Source organism: Cynoglossus semilaevis, chromosome 1 (assembly GCF_000523025.1).
Source record: "Cynoglossus semilaevis isolate Cse_v1.0 chromosome 1, Cse_v1.0, whole genome shotgun sequence".
In the NCBI taxonomy this organism is placed as follows: Eukaryota; Metazoa; Chordata; class Actinopteri; order Pleuronectiformes; family Cynoglossidae; genus Cynoglossus; species Cynoglossus semilaevis.
Window position 1 is genome coordinate 29,094,062 of NC_024307.1, and position 10,061 is coordinate 29,104,122.

Below are 10,061 nucleotides of genomic sequence, written 5' to 3' on the forward strand. Positions count from 1 at the left end.
GGAGGGACCTCCACATGTTACAGTGTGAGTGTGTGTTGGTGTGGCTGAGGGTCTGTGTATCTTATCACAGTCATGTGTAACTAGGAACAGGTTGTGACAGGACAGGAGGAGGAGATACTGTGAAACTGCAGCAGAAGATTGTACTTCAGTGTATGGGGATAGATTAACGGTTCAAGGTTGTCTCAAAAAGTTACATTTAGTTAGAAGCTGCTGGTGTATTTTGATTATAAATATCAATTTATTCTTTTAACTTCACCTTTTAGCTTAGCTTACACACCAAGACGTTTACACCAACACGGAAAAGTCTTTAAATTATCAACACATGCAGTATAGTAATTATTTAGAGCTTCAAAAATAATGCTACATTTTCATTGGTTTAGTGCAGATTTTTAGATAATTTTTCAGATAAATTTTAAACTAATTTTCTACACTTTATTTTTCATGCTGTTTTATTAGTCATAGTCTCTTTCCATTAACAGAAGAACATGTTAGTGTGGCTGGTGTGGTGTTTGTCCAAAGTTCAGGTCTGGTTCTTATCACGAGGAAACGTGTCCCACAGCTGGGAAATCAATTTTGTTCAGTTGTAGAAACTAAACGTTATATTGGGACAAGAAAGATCTGTTTAGAAATGAGCTTTTGTTGTATTATTAGTTCTAAATGTTTGATCTTTTCTGCCACCATTCACCACAGTGATTTTAAAACACACTTTTAAGAGTTAGTCAAAGATGAAAGCAGCTTTTTTTAGTTTTTTAAAGAAATTCCTCCACAAGCTTGTGTCACTGCCACACACACACACACGCACACGCACACACACACACACACACACACATACACACTAGTCCCCTGGGACTGGGAAGAGTCTAAATATAGAGAGCACTTCAGTTAAACACATCCAACATCAGCATGTCAGGAGATGGTCAGGACACGTCGGCCATGTGTTTCTGTCAGCGCCCGTGTTGACTGGTGTGGATTCATCCACCCGTGGACACAGCCACTGTTTTACCTCTGGGTCATTCCTGTAAAGCAAAAAGAGTGAGACAGGGACGGAGACGAGGGGAGGTTGGGAGGGAGGGTGAGGACCAGAGCATGGGTTTAACTTAGCATCATTAGCATCCTGGTAGATGTGTTGTAGCTAATTGTGATACATTTCCTGAGTAAAAAAAAAGGTGAATTAGAACAACTTTGTTGTTAAATAACCTATAATAATAGGTTTAAAGTTATTTCAGAAAAATGTGTTTTTAGTGTCAAAGTAATCATATTACTGTGATGTTACGTCTGGCAGAGCTCTTTGTGATCTGACATCAGCCTCTGTTTCAGCTGCATTTTCTAATAATAGGCTGTGGCTCATTTTTAGAACTCATTCTGTCCTTTATGGCAGTGTTTTTTTTTCAGCTACTTCCTGGTTAGCTGTGTTTTATGTAGCTCGATTTGTGTGCTTGTTGTTAGCTTACTGTTGGCCCTTCCTTAGCTAGTTCCATAGCGTTTTAGCCTTTAATGGGCTCATTAGTTTTCTGTAGGCTAGTCTGTAGCTAGTATGTTTTCGCTAATGTTGTTTCAGGTATTTAGCTACATTTAAGCGACTTCTGGCTAACCTTCTCAGGTCATTGTACAGTATTTTTGTTTGTGTTACAATGATGGCCAATCATTAGTTTCTTTTAGGCTAGCTTTTACTGATTTTCAGCGGTGTTTTGGCGAACCTGTAGCTAGATTATTGTTATTTAGCTGATTCACTGTTTCTCTTTACACCGTTAGCTCTGACCTTGCTGCGTTTCTGCTGGTGTCTGTGAATACCGAAATGTTTAGTGATGACACTTTCAAACTGCAGTAACACCGGAGGCTCAGCTTTTGCAAATTCTTACAGATCAGGATTTCATCACTCTGTGGCTTTTTTGAGTGATTTAAAAATGTTCTGTGTGGTTGATTTCACAAGGTAAAAAAAGAAGAAGAAGAAGAAGAAATCAACAGAAAAACAGAAGAAGTAGAAGGATCATGTGACCTTTAGGGAGCATAATTGTAAAGCGACAGAAGGGACAGGATCAGAAATACCTCCACAAAGTCATCATTATTAATAAAATGTATATAAAGATGTTTATTCTCCAGCAGCACATCCTGAGACATGATATGTTCTCCCAGACAAACCAGATCTTTAAAATGGAAACCAAGTGCACCTGCGTTTTAAATAAGCTGAAGGCTGTGGTGTTCAAGTTACAAAAACACACCCATGACACAGAGACACAATCCGTCGTGCTGTTGATCCAGAGAGAGGTGAAGAAACCCAGGAGGAGATCAGGGCTTTAGAACAGACAACAGGAGGACAGCTGATTTAGAACCCACACATCAGAGGCTTTACAGAGAGAAGAGCTGGATGATGGAGAGAGAAGAGAAATCAGGGCTTTGAAAGAGGCAGAAGGAGAGATGAGGAGTAGGTGGAAGAGGAAGAGGAGGTGGTGGTATTGATCCAGGCAGTAAACAGACATCATGAGTTAAAAGCAGGAATAAGTGAAGGGATGAAATGGAAGAGTGATATTGATCCAAGGCAAAGAATGAGACTTAATGTGTGGAGGTAAAAAGGGAAAAATAAAGTTGCTGTTTCACAGAAGAACAGTAGTCAATGTTCTGTTGATGTGGATGATATGGATGTCCTCATCACTACTACAAGACATGTTTGTGTGTGCTGCAACTTTAGACCTCGACTCATTTGTTAAGTGGGTTTCATGGAGAGCATCATGACGGACATGAACTAACATCTGCTAAGCTAATCCTGCTAATGTCTAAGGACACCCCCTGACTTCTGTTCTGTTTTAGGGGCAGCACTTTACCCTTTCAGTGACATTACTGCCACCTGCTGGGGGAATTATTCATGGGTATTTTGTTCTAACGATATTTAAGTATTTATGTATTTAAGTATTTGTTGTTCACATTTTGAACATTTCTGAATGATATAAATTTAACATTTGAAGTGTAGTATTTAAGAGATTACTGCGCGTGTGTGTTGCCCCCCCATCCATGTGTCAACAGTAAAAACAGGTTGTCACTAATTCTCACCGGGGGTTTTTTTTACACACATCATTGGTGTGCATGTTTAAAAGTGTGTCTATTAATAAACACAGAAGTACATGACACAGGATGTGGTCGCCATGGTGCAAAGTCCTCCCACGCCTTTTTCTAACGTGTGTGTGTGTGCGTGTGTCTGATTGTGTGTGTGTGGTCAGGAGCTGGTGCTTCTAAGCTTCAGTTCCACCTTTGTGTTATATCACTTTTTTGCATAACAAGTTCGTCAAGGACAGTGAGGTGAGGGGACACACACACACACACACACCCCGACAGGAAACAATGTTAACTTCTGGTTTGATCAGCAGAAGAGAAAGAAAATAATGATAGATTCAACTCATCTGTGTGTGTGTTAGTGTGTGTGTATGTGTGTGTTACTTGAAGGTTGATGTTAAAGTGGCTTTGTAACCATGACAACCACGCATGCCTGTGCTTTGCTATGTTGAAATGTCAAGAGAGAAAAAGAGAGAAGGAGTGTAATTAATGGCCGCAGACCTCAGGTCAGCCGTCCAGTTACAATTTGTGAAATGAGTTGGATGTGTGCATCCTGGAGCACCAGGTGGGTGGAGTTATCTGTTCTGTTGCTGTTTTCACTTAGAATAAAAAACATCAGATTGATTGATTGAGCAAAAAAAATAATATAACATATATTTGCAGCCAAAACCTAAATATATACAATAATCCATCCTTTCATCTATAAATGGTTTAATTCATTCATCTATCCATCCCTCCATCATCCAGTTATTCATTCATTCATCCTGTCATCCATCCATAAGTCCATCCTAACATGCATCCATCCTTCTCTCCATCCATTCATCTTTTCAGCTGTCATTCGTCCGTCTGTCCAACTCTCCATCTTACCATGCACTCTTTGATCGATTCTTCCTTCCACCCTTTCCTTCATCCATTCATCCATCCATTCATCCATCAATCATTTCAATCTTTTTGTTGTAGGATTGAGTAAATTCCATTCCAGAGCCTTTGTAGAAAGGACCCCCCTCCTGCCCCCCCGGCCTGCAATCATTCCCTTTGCTCTTTTTATCCATGAACTCAACATCAGTATTTCCATAGATAGTAATCTGTACTCCATCTATGAATTTCCTTCATCAAATACTACTGTTCCCTCCTCTTCCCCAGCCTTCTGTTTTACTTTCACCCTGGCACTGCACCACATCACCTTCAGTCGCTCTCCCAGACTGCCCTCTACTGGAGACACCCACCAGGTGCATGGTATTAAAAGCAGAGGAAATTATTGAAGCAGACATTAGCATTCCTGGAGCCTGGTGATTACAGTCCTGTTTGTGTGTCAGAGGTCAGGTGGTCCGGCAGCCTGAGCTACAGCAGCGTTTGTTTTTAATTAGCTACAACAACGTGTGTGGACAGTGGGAAACAAACAGTCATATTTATTGCTCTGTGGTGTGAGATGGACTGGGGTTTGAACACGCAGGCATGAGGCTGTCATAAAACTATATGGACATTTTTTGTTAAAACAAACACAAGGTTAACAGGTTTTTTGTGTTGTTATCCATCCATCCATCCATCCATCCATCCATCCATCCATCCATCCATCCATCCATAATTTACCTGCAGTTCAGAGAAAATCAGTCTGATGAAGTCTGTTGGATCGACATATTGGTTGGTGTTGGTGTTGGTGAGGGAGTCTGCAGGGAACAGCCTGTTTCTGCTCATTAAGTACACGATTATATTCACAACACACACATGAACACACTCAGATGAGACACTGAACGGACACTGGAGGGAGCCTGAGCCGAGTGCGTCATATTCACCACTGAGTACCTGTGATGATACAGTATAATCTCATGTGGTGATGTGTGATATATATATATAAAAATTGAAAGAATGTCTGTAGGGGATTCAAGAACTTCGAGTAGTTTTTTTAATAAAAAATGTAGCATAAAAAATAACAGTAAATATTCAGAAAAATCAGTGAAAGATTTGCTAAGAAATTAAAAGGTAAAAAATAGTTGTTTATGTTTCTTTGGTTTTTACTAATTAATTATTGAATGTATTAATTAAAACAGTAGAAATGAAAGGAATTTAAATGTCAGGAAAATGTGTATTTAGTAAGAAATGTATTTTTTACGGTGTTTCTAAAATTCCTGACACGTTTAAATGTGAATAAAAACACTGAATAAGAAAAGACAAAAATGAGGTCCAGAAGTTAAAATACAAACGAGTTCAAATGTGTATTGATTGAATAATAATAATAATAATAATAACAATAATATTGTATATATATGTATATATATAAACTGTGATTGATTCAAGTTTAAAAGTTTGGAATCTGTAAAAAAGTGTGAATCAAAAATAAGAAACGTTTAATTGTAAGAAAAAAAATGTGAAGAGAGAGAGAGAGAGAGAACGTGTGTGTGTGTGTTTGTGAACAGTCTGACAGGTTCTTCATGTTTTATATTTAGCCTGGAGGAAATGGACTCGTTGTGACATGAAAACAGATCAGAGTGGACATGCTCCAGCTGTGTGTGTGTTTCTGTAACACATACACACGCACACACACAGCCAGGGTAAAGAGGTGTGTCCTGTGACACACCTGGGGGGCGTGGTCTGTCCACAAAGGAAGTTGGAGAGGTAGGAAGTGGAGTTTGTATTTTTGAAAGAAGTGTTGGTGCGGAAGGAGAGTGGTGGCAGGACTGAGCAGAACTCAGTCAGGGAGAGAGGGAGGAGGGTCACTGAGAAGAGTTCGACTCAACCACTGCTTAACCTGAGAGACAAGAAGAAGAACTGATCAGAACACAATCTGAGGAACACACTTGCTGGATCAGCAGGAGCTGGAGGTTTGGTGGGGCACCTCAGGAAGTGAGGTCATCAGTGTGTGTGGCCAATGCCGGGCTTGTGTCAGAGCGATGTCTGTTGCATGGCACCGCTGTTGTTTCGCTGTGAGGGAGGAGAGCAGGAGGACGACGGTCAGCTCAGCCACGAGGACTTTCTGGAGTCCAGTCACCAGAGGAAGCTGCATGAGAGTGGGCAGGTGGAGGAGGTCAGTGTGTGTGTGTGTGTGTGTGTCTGTGTGTGTGTCTCTGTGTGTGTTTGAGGCACTGGAGGCTACAGATGTTCACTTTGTTGATTCAGCTAATTCCTTTTATTCCTGAAGGTGTTTCCTTCCATATTTGACATCTCAAACCTCTTATACAGTAGCTGAGGTCAAAGATGAAAAGATAATCTGTTAAAATCATTAACATTAATGAACACCCTCCAGTTAAAAGTGGGAGTAGGGTATGTGTCGTTGCAGGAAAGACTGGCGTTTGTGTAAGAAACTAAAGGTCTAACAGTTATTGTATTCTGTAGGAGTTGTAAAGGTTAACACTGTGTCAACAGCCTTAAAGTCATTCTGAGGTAGTTCATATTTGAAGGTTCCAAACCCCGAAAACTAAGATTGAAGCTCACAATGATTGACTACTGATAATGAGTGTTTAATATTTAGCTGTGGTACAAGTTAGACACTGTCAATGTCTCCTGTCTCACTGTGATTTATTTGTGGATGACACAGGTTTGAAACTGACTCAACTGATCCATCTGTGGTTCTGGTCCTTTTGGACTATTCGTGTGTGTATACTGGGAAAAAAAGGGGGGCAGTTGTGGCTCAGTGGTTCAGTAAGTGGACTTGGGTCCAGAAGGTTCCAGGTTCTAGTCCACCATCTGCCAAGTTCCCACTGAGGTGCTCTGTCATGGCTCCGTCTCCACTCACTGCTCCCTGGTTCTTAAAGCTGCCACTGTTCACTTTGGTGATGGGTTAAAAACAGAGGTCACATTTGGTTGTGTGCAGTGGTGAGCTGTGTCACACTGACAAGGAGTTCACTTTCCTTCCTTCAATGGCCTTCAGGGACATTTTCAGGTTCCTACACATAAAACTCAGCTCAGCCCCTGATTGGTTTGGTTGAGTGATGTCACAAAAAACCCTGTTTAGGTTATTTTTACTGACGTAATTTGATCTTTTACAGTGTAAATAGTTTATTTTAGTTCACATCCTCAGTTGTTTACTTTTTTCTCTTTGAACCATAACTTTACCTAACTTTAACCTAAAATAACACTTAGCCTAGCTCAGTTAGCTGTTGCTCTTTGTCTAACCTTTTGCAGCGTTTCTTCACGTTGTTCCTACATGTATTTTTATTGTTTCTAATTTGACAGACAAACACTTTGATGTTGATCTGTGTGTTCTACAGAAACCTCTCTGGACGTGTTGTGTTTGAAACTTAGATCAGGTTTTATCCTGATAACTTTTAGTCCTGGCCGTCTGATCAGTCGCTCAGACAACGGGAGATTGTTGAATCCCTTGGGATTCCAAGAACAACTGAGGTAAATGTCTCTGCAGGAGCAGTAAGGACATGTGAAGTGAGGACATATGTGTGAACGTGCCCAGAGACCAGGCGTGAGATTATGACGGGGGAACTGCTTCAACCCAGAGACCAGGCATGAGATTATGACGGGGGAACTGCTTCAAATGTATATTCTGCATTTGCTGAACCAGTTACAGCTGAGGCTGATTACTGGAAAGGTAACGGTGAAGGAAAATTTTTGACGTGTATCCTAAGGCATTCAGACTTTTAGTTCCTCTTCTTATTTAGACCTGAACATTCACATCCATATTCCTCCGTCCAGCTGCCATCCTGTTGTCTGCTGATTGCTGTTGTGTAGTTGGTCAAAACCTGTTTTTTTAATTCTCAGTATGAAGATTCAAGAGACAAAGTTCTCTCCACCAGAGAGGGTGTTTTTACTGGTGTAGTCGTTGATTTCAGACCTATATTACTGGTAACCAAACGCCTTGAAACCGAAGCACACGTCATGACCATGTCGGCCGACTGAGCCCAGGGTAAATTTGACTACTCAAATTTTAGATTGACCTGTTTCAGTTTTGTTCACTCTGCAAACTTTGCCTCTGAAACAAACCCAGGCTGAAACTCTTCCACCATGTTTGACACATGTTTGCACACCTGAAGACAGAGTTTACTTTGCCCTGCAGGTGCAGTTTTAGTGGCAGTGCAGGTTGTGCAAGCGGAGTCACTGTTGATAAAGCAGAAGAATCCTGAGACTGCGGTGACTTCATTCACCAGCAGAGCTGACCCGTTCAGTCGTGGTAGGAAGGAAAGTTCACAGGCTGTGAAGGGCGTGAACTTTCCAGACCTTCCTGTTGTGAACGCGTTCATATTCACGTGAGAGTCGATTCTCCTTTCACTTTTAACCTGCTCTAATTTTGAACCAACTGCCCAAGTAGATACGTGTCCACAGAGATATAAAAAAACGAATCACCGCTCATACTCGTTTGCTGTTAGAAAGTCAGACTGTCCAACTGAGTGGAAGAATACGATTTCAAGTAGGGATTCTTGGTGCTGGTATTCAGCTGGTGTGTTGTCCTCTTCATTCCAGTGTCTCATTGTCCTCATGGTAGTTTATGTCAGCAGGTCAACAATGAACGTTGACAGGAGACAGACAGGAGACAGACAGGAGACAGACAGGAGACAGACAGACGCTCAGATTAGTTCTGTTCTAACAGGAACCATTTAATGAAAGAGCTGAAGACCAGACTCAACTCTGAATAAACTGATGTCTCTTAACCCCCTAGTGGACAGATGAGGAGTCCACACCTCACCAAGTCACCAAGTTGTTCAGACTTAATGAACCAACATTGTCTTCTTTTTTTTATTATTCAAAAATGGAAATAATTCAACAGTTTAAGTCACACCCTGTATATGTAATTATCTTTCTAGATTCACGGTACAGGTAACTGTCACCTTCCTGGTTTCTGTCCTCTGTCCTCTGTCTGTCACATGAGAGACACGTCCACCTGACAAGACATGGCAGAAGACATGAGGAAGTCAGCTGCATGTCATCAATTGTCATAACTAAACCAGTGTTCCCATGTCAGGTGTGGAGGTGACTGTTAGTGATGTCAGCACTAGTTTGTAGACGTGTCCCAAACCGTGGTTCATGGCTGAGGACACTGATGGTGTGGTTGTTTTGTTAACCAGTCCCTGGAGCTGCCTCTGAGCTGCTCATCCACTCCAGCTTCCTGAGCTGTTGGACGACACATGATATGTTTCTGCGTTGGTTGAACACTGACATCTTAAAATGATATAATTCAGTGGCCAAAGTCTGAAAGAATACGACATATGGTTGACAAAGGTATTTTTTTGTTTTTGGAATGAAGTCCTTGTTCAGTCTGCTACACGCTAGTAGAATACATCAGTAATCCCCCCCACCCCCACCCCCGTCCCTCATGCGTCCATGCCATTGAATGTAGTGTTAGTGTAGTGAATGTAGTTTTATTTTCTGGTCAGTCACAGCTGGAGGGTTTGATGACGTCACTTACGTCTCATGCTGAATGAAGACAAAAATGATGAGTTCTACAGAGGAACTCCCATGATCCCATTCATTAGAGCCAATGTGAGGTCATGTGAAGCCTGGTCATGTGACTCATTCACTCACTCGTAGCCATGGATGATTTCATCATGTCTCAACTGGTGCGTCACTTTGTCAGTGTTGCTTCATAGTCAGTGAAACAAGACGTTACCTCACTACCTGTGCTGGAATACTACTAACTACTTTGACAAAATACTAACTGCTTCGAATGGTGAACTGGTTTATTGTAGATCTTTTTTTTTTTTTGATCAAGACCCTCACCTCTCTGGTGGTTTCTGTGGAGACTTTTGTCTGAAACAACAGAAATTTCACCCAAATGCTGTCAATGTCACTGTGTGTGTTTTTTGTTATTTGGGGAATATTATTAATCGATAATTTGTGGCCTCTAAAGGTGTGTAAACCATTGACTGTTGAAGTGAAAGTTTCCACTGACTGTGAGAGATGAACTCAACAGCTCGTCTGAGCCGCTGCCTTATTGTCTCGTCTGCTCGCCTCAGTGCAAGTGTCTGTCAACGTGAGAGAGAAACTGTCAGAGGATATGAATGAACTCAAGTCTGGTCGCTCCTCCACCGTCTGTCTGTTTGCTCCCTTTTTTCTCGTCAGAAAAGTGTGAAGGA